This window comes from Mycteria americana, chromosome 2, assembly GCF_035582795.1.
Source record: "Mycteria americana isolate JAX WOST 10 ecotype Jacksonville Zoo and Gardens chromosome 2, USCA_MyAme_1.0, whole genome shotgun sequence".
Classification (NCBI taxonomy): domain Eukaryota; kingdom Metazoa; phylum Chordata; class Aves; order Ciconiiformes; family Ciconiidae; genus Mycteria; species Mycteria americana.
In genome coordinates, this window is record NC_134366.1 from 149,991,767 (window position 1) to 150,001,773 (window position 10,007).

At 47.3% G+C, this 10,007-nt stretch overlaps 1 long non-coding RNA gene across 1 annotated transcript; it reads left to right on the forward strand.

The window, feature by feature from the left end:
• LOC142406290 (uncharacterized) lies at positions 1-9,334 on the forward strand. Its single transcript, XR_012774536.1, has 3 exons — positions 1-1,360; positions 6,953-7,162; positions 7,664-9,334. It is a non-coding gene; the product is annotated as an uncharacterized LOC142406290 (long non-coding RNA).
• Positions 9,335-10,007: the final 673 nt, after the last annotated feature.

The window sequence follows — 10,007 nt, forward strand, 5'->3', positions numbered from 1 at the left end:
CGAGGACTAAACACCTGCCTGCCAGCTCCCCTGCCGAGGCCAGGGCTCCCCCTTCCCTCGAGGAACTGCACGGACTTTCAGCAACTGGTTCATGTTCAAGTGGCCTTGGACAGACTGAAGATCCTGAGAAGCTCCTCCGTCATGGCCTGCTTCAGCCTTTCCCGCTGTCACTGAGCTGGAATGAGATGTGGGCAGCTGCCGATCTAGGATAAGGCCACCAAAGCTGGGGGAGTTTTACCAGAGATGGATCCATCCGTCCATTTAAGTGAATCTAAGGCCAAGTTACTCAGGTTGCCTATTTACGCCCATGATTTACTAGGTTTGATTCAAACAATGAACTACAACATTGCCTTATACTGCGGACAGTCTGGGTACCCAAGTCATTTAAACCCCAGTTTCTCACTGGGGGGGAGTTGCTTAATGCAAGGCTGGCACCTGGCCCTGTGACACTCAACTGGTATCACAGCTCAGTATCTCCAGCAATACCAAACCTACCAGCTCAACAGGGAAGACTATATCAGCTCCCCCAGCCTAGAGCCACATAAACGCCTTTTCCTTGCAGAGCAGCCACTGCCTTCCTGAGCTGGCCCAGCCGGAGTGCAGGAGCCAGCCATGCCAGGAAAGCACGGGACCTGCTCTTCTCATGCTGCCGTGGAGCTCGCACACCACCGGCACCGTGGGATGTCACAGCCCGGCTGCCGTTCCTGCTCTCAGCTGGTGCCCAGACACACGTATGGAGCCTTCAAACTCGACTCAGGCAACAGGCACAGGGGTGGAAGGAGGACAAATCCCAGACATATGGCATTCCCCCTCTTTTCTATCCCCTAATCTTTCCTCTGGCAGCCTGTGTTTGATCGCTAGCGAGTCCATGTCAGCTAATCAGCTCTCACAGTGTGCCCATAGTATCTCCAGCTGGTCCTCACCAAATGGTGAAAGAAGTTGCCGCGCTTGGACGTCATGAGAGAGACCCCTGGGCTCCCCTCGGCTTCCCCACGAGGGGAGGGTGGCAGTGAGAGGACAGGCAGACAGGATCTCACCAGCCCAGCACACGCAGCACCACGTCGGTGATGGGAAGTCCTACCAGAGAGCCCCAAACCAGGCTTGAGTTATTCTCCAAACCTCCCAGAGCCTGCAGGAAAGAAACAGGGTCTTGTGTTCACCAAGCACAGAGCCAGCTACCTCTGGGGGTGGGCAGTGATGCTGTGAGTGCTGGATACGTACAGCTAAGAGCAGCCAAAGAGGACACCAGCTCCAGCAGAAATGTCTACGTGAACAGTCGGGATGGAGCAGGAACTTTACGCCCCATCTCCAGATGAGAAACTACAGACCTTGAGAGACTGACTCGGAAATGGGACAAAAGGTAGCAATTGTGTTTGTTTATCATTGTAAAGATCTGCCTCACCCTCTGACTTCACCCTTCCTGTTTCAGATGGGTCACCCTGCCCTAATTTTCAGACAATATTTTTGGATTTCACAGAGCCAGGATGAAATCTGGATAAGTAAGAGCACAGAGGACTTTCCTGGTAGGTTTGCAAATGCAAGTGGGCTTGGATTCAAGTCTGGAGAACAATGTGGTGGAAGAAGTCCTCCTCTGGAGTACGGCATTTTCCCTACAAACCTCTCCATTACAGAGGTGGCCAGTGGCAGGTTGCAGTGGCATGACCAAAAGGGCCAGTACGGGAGTGCGTGGGGCTACAGCTGGAGAAATCTGACCTGGCTGTTTCCCGTTTAAGCTAAACCTCTTCCTCCCCATCAGGAATAAAGGTTAACTCAGCTGTGCAAACTAATTTCTATTCAGCCGCACGTGGCCATAAACTGTACGTTTTGTTCCTGACAAATATGAGTATGGTATTTGCTCTGAAAATTCACCGTTTCTCATGCAAAATCCTTCCCCTTGCCATTTGTCTCTGTGATATAATTTTGCTTGGCAGACGGACAGTGCAGGAGGGTGGCCAGGCTGTGTGGGAAAGAGTGCCCAGGATACAGGGTATCCTCTTTTCCTCTGAACTCTTGTGCAAGTTTTACTCATTTAATATGGTGAAATGCAAATGGAAGAAAAAAAAAAGTTCTTCCAAACTGTTGAGCGCAAAGGGAAGACATCCTCCAGTGAGAGGATAGGTGGGACAGTGGTGGATACAGCCCATGAAAGAAAACTGTTTCAAGTCCTTTTCCAGCTTGGAGATTGGATTTAACTAAGGGAGCTGTCAGGACTCAGAGCTATTCTTCAAAGATGTAGTGTATTTTTTCAGCTGCCCTTGCTGTATCTACTTGTCTTTGCTCTGGATGTAAGGGCCTGGCATATAGACTTTCCTAACTAACTGGAAGGAAGCATCTATCTTCACTTGACTGATGGTTTTTACCAAAGAGCATCCATCGTGACCAGCATGTCACAGGACTCATCGTACAATTTTTGGTAGCCTTAAAGGAGGCGTATCAGACACATCTCTCAGTTACTCAGCCAGCTTTGCCGCTGCATAACAGAGCTCGTTGAAATGGGTCTGTCTCGGTCTGGAAGTCACTCCATGAAGAATTTTTCAAGGATTTGAAAATTTAATTTTTAAAAGCTTCCCACTCTCTCCCAAAATTGGCAGGCTCTGGCACCCTCTTTTTCTGGAATTATCATCTCTATCCTGTAAAAGCTATGAAATGACCTACATAATGTCAGTGAGACAAACTGTTCTAAGAAATTTCTGCTTGAGCTTGGGAAGTAACAGAAAAACTCTTCACGTGAATATTTTATGTTGCAATGTCAGAAAATGCATATATTTAAAAATATAAAAAAATATTAAAAAGTATATATATATATAAATATATATATGTATATATATATATATAAAGAACATTTGCAAATCATTTCCTTAGCTCTGGGAGCTGGGAAAATAATGAAGAAAAGTTATTAGATAATATTATGCTGTTGGCCACAGAGCTGTTTCGAGGTTATTATCCAGCCTGTTGCCCTCGGCACAGAAGAGCTGACTTCACATTCTGCCTGTTCCCAAAGCCATCACATTAAACACAGGACTAAACCACAGGCACAGAACCGAGGAGCACGGGAGAAATGGAAAAGCTATTCAAGAAGCTGGCAGTTGACAACAGGATCTTGAAAAATTATTTCCTTGGATTCAACAGAATTTCTTCTTCCCCCGCTCCAGACACAGGCTCTGCTAGGAGACAGCTTGGGCCACTGTGGTTGAACCAGCTGTTGAAATCCCAGCCAGCTCCTGAGCGAGCGAAAAACTAATCAGAAACTGCCTTCAGCAATCTCTGCTTTCCTGAGCACGCTGTCTCCTCGCCCAGGCAACGTGCTGCCCATCGCCCAACCAACAGGCAGCTTATTCCTGCTCGGGCATCGAGCAGGTGCCTCTGTCTCCTGGCCCCCTGATTGCAAGACCCCTTGGTACTCGTTTAGCAGCACACCCATGCCTCCAAATATCATTGTCTCTTTGCATGGGGATCTTACCACGCTGGTAGAATCACACCTACTAGTTTGATGAGTCCTATTTGAGATGAGATGATCAAGCCATGTTGGGGGGGTTTGTATCAGCATTTTAAGACTCCAGCAGGTCAACCCTTGAGGCTCAGTTGCAGCAGAGCATCTTTAGGATGCATGTCAGGGCTAGGGCACCATTTTCAAAAGCACCACAGAAATGAGAGGCTCAGCTGGAAAGCTGGAGGAGAAGTCTAATCCGAGAATGCCTCTCCAGGGGTACCCTTATTTAGCCAGTGAAGCTCTTCTGATATTGGTACAGCTCTATTGGAAAAGCTTGGTGGTGTGCTAGGCTAGTAACATGAGCAACATAAGCATGAGCCAAATCAGCTACACCAGGGAAAAGTTTCTGATGTTCCTTGGTTTACCCACGAGCTTCCTGCCAGCACAACACGATTGACCTAGGACCAGAGCTGTGTGCAGACCTGACTGACAGTACACCTTTGATCAAGAGACCAACGGGCCAGGAGGTAGAGCCACCTGCTCCAGGCTTTGATTTGATGATGGGTGGTGTATTGCCTGGGCAAGGAGGCGGCAGTGCTCAGGAAAGCAGAGCTTGCTAAAGGCAGTTTCTGATTAGTTTTTAGCTTGTCCAAGAGCTGGCTGGGATTTCAACAGTAGGTTACAAAACCGATTCAGAAGACCTCAGTTCTGCCCACTCCTTTGCCTTAGTGTTGAGTATGGCCGTGCACCCCGAAGACCAGCGCCAGCTCCAAGGCAGCCCTGGGTTCAAAGGCTGAGGCAGAATTTAGGTTCTTGAAGTATGGACTTTCACTCCCTTTAGCAGTCTCTGGCAATCCCATCCCCATGTCCTCACCTTTAATCAAATGGAGGACACTTCACGGCAGAGGGACGACAATGCACGTCCCCTGTCTGTGCCATTGCTTGCAAGGCCAATCTGGATTAAAAAGGACTGGTGTTTCCCTGGTCGGCTGCCCACCCTGGCTCGCTGCATGGGTGTCCGTGCCGTGGCAGAGCAGGGCACCACGAAGCCACCCTGTCTCTTCCAGCTGCACAAAGAGCTGAGCTCAAGCTTGCCCTGCCATACGCCTGTGCTGCTAATCCCATGGAAAAGGCAGAGATGCTGAGGCTGGACATGTGGTTTCAGCAGTTTAAACATAAGCCCAGCTAGGGTTTACGCTGAAGTCCTGGCCCTGACATAGCAGCCGACACAAGGATACCTGTGGCTGGCACACTTGGGGTCCTCGTGCCACAGAGGTGGCCCCAGCTGCAGCCCTCCAGCGGTCCTTCTCGCTCACATGTGCTGCAAACTCTTCTCCAATGATTAGATAAGAGGAATTGCCCATTTACTTTCATTTCAGCTGTGCGTGACTGGATCAAAGGATGTACACTCTCTTTGCTCCAATTACACATTTTGGTCTAATGTAGTCCAGATGGCTATTTCATCTGGACTTTATATTTATTCAGCCTTTATATTTATTCATGGCCTTTCTATTTAACTTTCCTAAAACAAATACTCACTCATAGGCTTATATTAATTCAGGGACAAGAAGTGCCTCAATCAATATGTTGAGGTTAAGTTTCTATACCACAATAGGTCCTATGTACATAATTTCTATTTTTATTACCCCACTGCTAGCCTCAGATATATGAGCAATTTCTTTAAAGAGTTTACTTTGGCTTTTTCCTAAATTTAAACAAATTACAGCTCTCCTGATTATTAGATTTACAATATGCAGATATTCTTTCATTGACCTTTCAGTTAAACCCTTCTGCAAACTTTGGCTGAATCTTAGTAAATTTGCAAAAATACCAAGGAGCCCAAATGTTTGCCAACACGATATTGCACCGCCTCTGACCGTGGCTCGGGTGTCCAGCAGAGGATAAAATTTGTTGTCAAATTTAAGTGCAATCCTGCAACCAACGTGTGAACGCAAAGAGTGGAAAAGCTCCAGAGACCAACGAGACAAGATACCGAGACTTTTCAGTTTACATCTACATCGTCTTTCAGGCTGGAGCTGAAGGTTGGGAGCTGTGAATTGACTTAGACGATGCCGGTGGAGAGCCGAAGGCAGCACCCAGCAGGAGGTGTGCCAGGAGGGGCAGTGCCCTGCGCTGGGCTCGGCAGCGAGCGGAGGGGAGGTGGGAAGTCACTGTTTAATCTGTCTGGCATTTGATTTGGGCTTTTGGTCCTTGTTTGGATAATGGGATTGCAATTCCTCTCGGTACACTTACAATAAGAACATCTGAAACTCGGCTGCAGCCAGGCAACAGACTTTCATTTTGGGTAATCTGATTTTAGCTTTGGTGATTAGCTGCTCTGTTGTCAATGGCCAAATCTAATTGTCATTGTAGTTTCTCTTCTGGAGCCAATACGTGCTAACATCTTACAAGCCGGGTTTTGCTTCACACCTTCTATTCTCAAGTAATGTCTCCCAAGACATTCGCAAACAGAGAGGAGGTGATTTCAGACCTAAGCCTGAGGAAGCTGGTAGCAATCACTTGTCACTTTTTCTGTTGCATAAAATGGACCCAGTGAGCCACCTTTTAACATTCTGGGCATTAATATGGGCCTGAAAATCTTATATATATATATATATATATATGTATAAAAATATATATATTTAGCATTCCTAATATAAACATACTTTTCATGACATATGTTAGATGAAGTTTTCCAGAAGCAGATTCTCTGCAGCATTTTACACCCATATTTTTATGTCTGTGAGTGACTGCTCCAGAAATCAGTGTGAAACTGGGACTAGATGGGTCTCCAAGTTTCATTGGAGATTAGTTTTTGTTTGTAAAACAGTTTCCTCCAGAGTTTGTTTGATATTAAAAAAAAAAAAAAAGAATGGGGAAACGATTTATGACAGCTTTTCCCTCCCCTGCCAACCCTGTTAAATCAAAAAGCCAGTTAGAAATGTAGAGTTAAATACAAATCCTTAGCCTGGAAGGAAAAGGAGACAGCAATGACAGTATCAGGACCCGTTTCTTCTAATGCCACTTTCCTTTTGGATGGACTTCTGCACCAAATGAAGCTTTAGGTTTAGATCTGTAGCCCAGCTTCCAGGCCCACTGGCTGCTCCTGGGAGAAACTATTCCAGTCTTTTCCCTGGCTAAAAGCAGAAATAAAGTGCTGTGATGGCTTGGAAGGGCAGATGAAAGACAGCCTGCTCTGTTGCGTGTGGTGGGATGGCGTTGCTAACACCACATGTGTATAAAACAGCATCCGTACAGCACCGCTCAACAGCCTTTGGACTCTCCGCCCATGGAGCTCCCTTTGGGAAACTCTTAAAAGCCGGTTAAAAGTCACCCCCAGTCCATGCTTCAAAGAAAACCCCAAAAAACCACACGTGAGAAAACAAGCGCTTTCCAATGAAATTACCTCAGACTAACTGGAAAAGCGGGAACAGTACGCAATCACTCTCAATACAGCGACATAAGAGTTTGCCTGCTACAAATTAAAGTCCATCCATCTGTCAATATTTCTTCAATTTCTAGGCCACCAGCGTGCTTGCTTATCCCCAGCTCTGAGCCACGCCAGCCGCCGTGGGCGAGCACATGCTGTCTGCGACTGCCAGGACGGACGGAGGCAGGACCTGCTGGGCTGGACGCCATCCCCCCCAGCCCGCTGAAGTTTCTGTGTGGCTAAACCGCTCCTACCCCACTGCTAACGACCCTGAATGAGGCATCTAGTTTGTTTATAACGGGGTGGGTAAGGCTGGGGCTGGCCTCAGGTGCTTGACCTGGGCAATATTTTCCCCATCAGCTGGGGACTGCTCCTCTCGCTCCCATCGGTCCCCCATCAGCACTGGCTGCCACGGGCAAGGGACCACCAGTCTTGGTGGCAGCATGTGCAGAGACGGTGTGGGAACAAGGAGGAAAAGAGGAGAGGATATGGGTTTTTGAGGGCTTATGAGGGAGTCTTTCCTAAGGAAGGACGGGGAGATTGTTTCACTCCAGAACCCCCATTGGCAAAGTTTTTGGCAAAGAGCCTTGGCTAGAAACGCAAACTGTAGCTTGGCTTCGGAGTCACTGTGCATGCCTTGGGCAGTACAAATACTTTCAGTTGCTGTGGCTATACGAAGAACTGTTAATTAGTCAATTTTCTGGGTAAACAATAAATACACATGTTACGATAAAATCTGACCACAAATTTGCTGGTTAGAATTTCTGTCCCTTAAATAACATCTTTGTGAACATGTTTTCCAGATGCCTTCCCAGACTTACCCACGCCAAACCACCTGGTACTTTGGAGGGCGTAGGCTCGCGTGGGGCCAGCAGCACGGGAAGACAGCACAGCATTTTGGGTTACTGTCACCAGTCCCTGCATTAACAGCTGAAACCTTCTGCAAGAACTTGGATTACAGCTATTTGATGCATCCTGCACACACACCTGTAATGATAGCATAGAAATTTAATAACTGTTAACGGTGTCAAAAAGAGGAGCCAGGTTTCTTACTGTTTGCTGTTATTATCTTGGATTCACTTTCCTTTATTGCTGTGATTTTCTTTCCTCTGTTTTAACTTGGCCCCACGGGCCATCTTTAGCCAAATTACTGACAACTGATTTAATCGGTGTTATAGGGATGAACTCTGAGAGGGTCTGATGGCATAGCACGAGCTGCCTGGAGCTGGCAACCAGTCATAACGTACCCCACCTAATTTTCCTTTTCTATTTATTTTCGTAGTGTTGATGCTGTTCTTCGTAAGTGGATTGTTTTTGGACAGCAACAGGATGCTACACAGTTTTGAGTTTGTTATTAGTTTTAATAAACATCACTGTAGTGCCAGATGGGAATTTAACTCATGGTTGGAAATCAAGAGGCCATCAGTCCTAACACCCAGCTTGGCTGGACAGGCTGGGTCAATTCTTCTTTTGGGTACCTCTGTGTGGAATAAGGCAGTGCGAGCGCAGCGCTAAGGAGCTGGAGGCAAAGCAGGTCGTTAGGAGCCACGTGTCGGGTGCTGGGGAATGGACCCTGTGCCAGGCCAGCTTGCACCCAGGGGCAGGTTTGACTCCTTCTGGCGAGGTGTGTGCCGGGGAGAGCGATGTTTGTGGGTGGCACTGAGTCAGTGGTGCTACCAGCTCTTCTGGCATGAGATCAGTATCTAGGAAGCATTAATTTTAGCAACAGAAAGTGACTTTGTGTTAAGGGGAAGTACACAGAGAGCTTTGAGTAAAAGGCACGTGACTACAAAGGAGGGTGATTACTTCCGAATTGTGAAATAAATGAAAGTGACTTGTATATTGTCTTTCTTTGGTGGTACTTATAGACAGCAGTTGTGCAGCAGCATTTGAGTTTCCTCTCTGGAAATACACTGTAGACCACAGGAAATTGCTAAGTCTAAATAAACGGGCTTATTAACTAAATAGGAAAGCTACCAAGTCCGGACTCCTTGTGATCACATTTCCCATTACGTTCTGGGAACTGTTTGAAACTCAGGCAAAAATCCTGAAACTTAAAGGAGCTGGAGCCACGTGGACCGTCCCTGACTTCAGCACAGCTGCACGAGGACCGAAGCGTTGAGTCATGCAGCCTTACTAGTAGATATCTCGCCGAACCTTCACAGTGTGGGATCTCAGACGGCTCTGACTACCCGAAATTTTGGATTGCAACTCTCCCATTTCCTTGCCATTTTCTCACTTCTCTTACCTTGTAATGGAGGCTAACTTCACACTGCGGAGCTAATTGCTGCTGGCAAGTCAGAATGTGATACTTGTCATGTACCAGAAATTGCTGCAGCCGAGCACGCCTGCTTCTGAGATGCCACCGAAATGACTTGCCTTGGAAACACTGCAGGTAATGGCAGGATTGTATTAATTAATACTGCCACGAGGGGAAAAACGAATCCCAGCGAGGCAGGCACAAGAGGCTGGTGCTGCCCACAAGACGTACTGGAAAAATATCATGGTGAAAAAATGTTGGTTTAAAGCCATTTGATTCACTGGTTTCCTCCTTGGAAATGTAAAAGAAGTGGAGAAAAATACCCTAGAAATAGAACATAACTAGGCAATACTCACGTTCAGGAATAAGAAGGAACCTTTTGCTGCCATACCGTGGGCAATGATTGACTAAATGCCATCATCAAAGGTTAATCTCTGAAAACAGTACTGGCCAGCATTTCTGTAGCTCTGCACAACACGCCGGGAGTCGGCTGTTTGATGCTGCCAGCAGTCCTCTGGGAGCACAGCTGGTATTGTATGGATGGAAAAACACAGAGCCTATCGCTTCCTAGGAACTTGGGGCTCCCCGGTCACTGAGAAGTGGTCCAACAACTCATTAAAGTAGGTCCTTTACTAAATGGATCAAGCTTCATCTTAAAACTCTTTGGCTTCTTTTGTTCCCACTGCCCTGACTAGGAAGCTGACCCACAGCCTCCATGTCCTTGGATGGCTAGAAAAGGACTTACAGACAGCAGTTGCCCAGGCCTTGCTTTGGTGAGCTGGAGGAGCCAGCCCGATGCAGTCCTGTCTAGTAAGAAGAGACTGGGGCAGCCAGAAAGCCAGAGAGGTGGGAATGCTCTTCAGGAAGCTCCTGAGGTGTCATTCCCC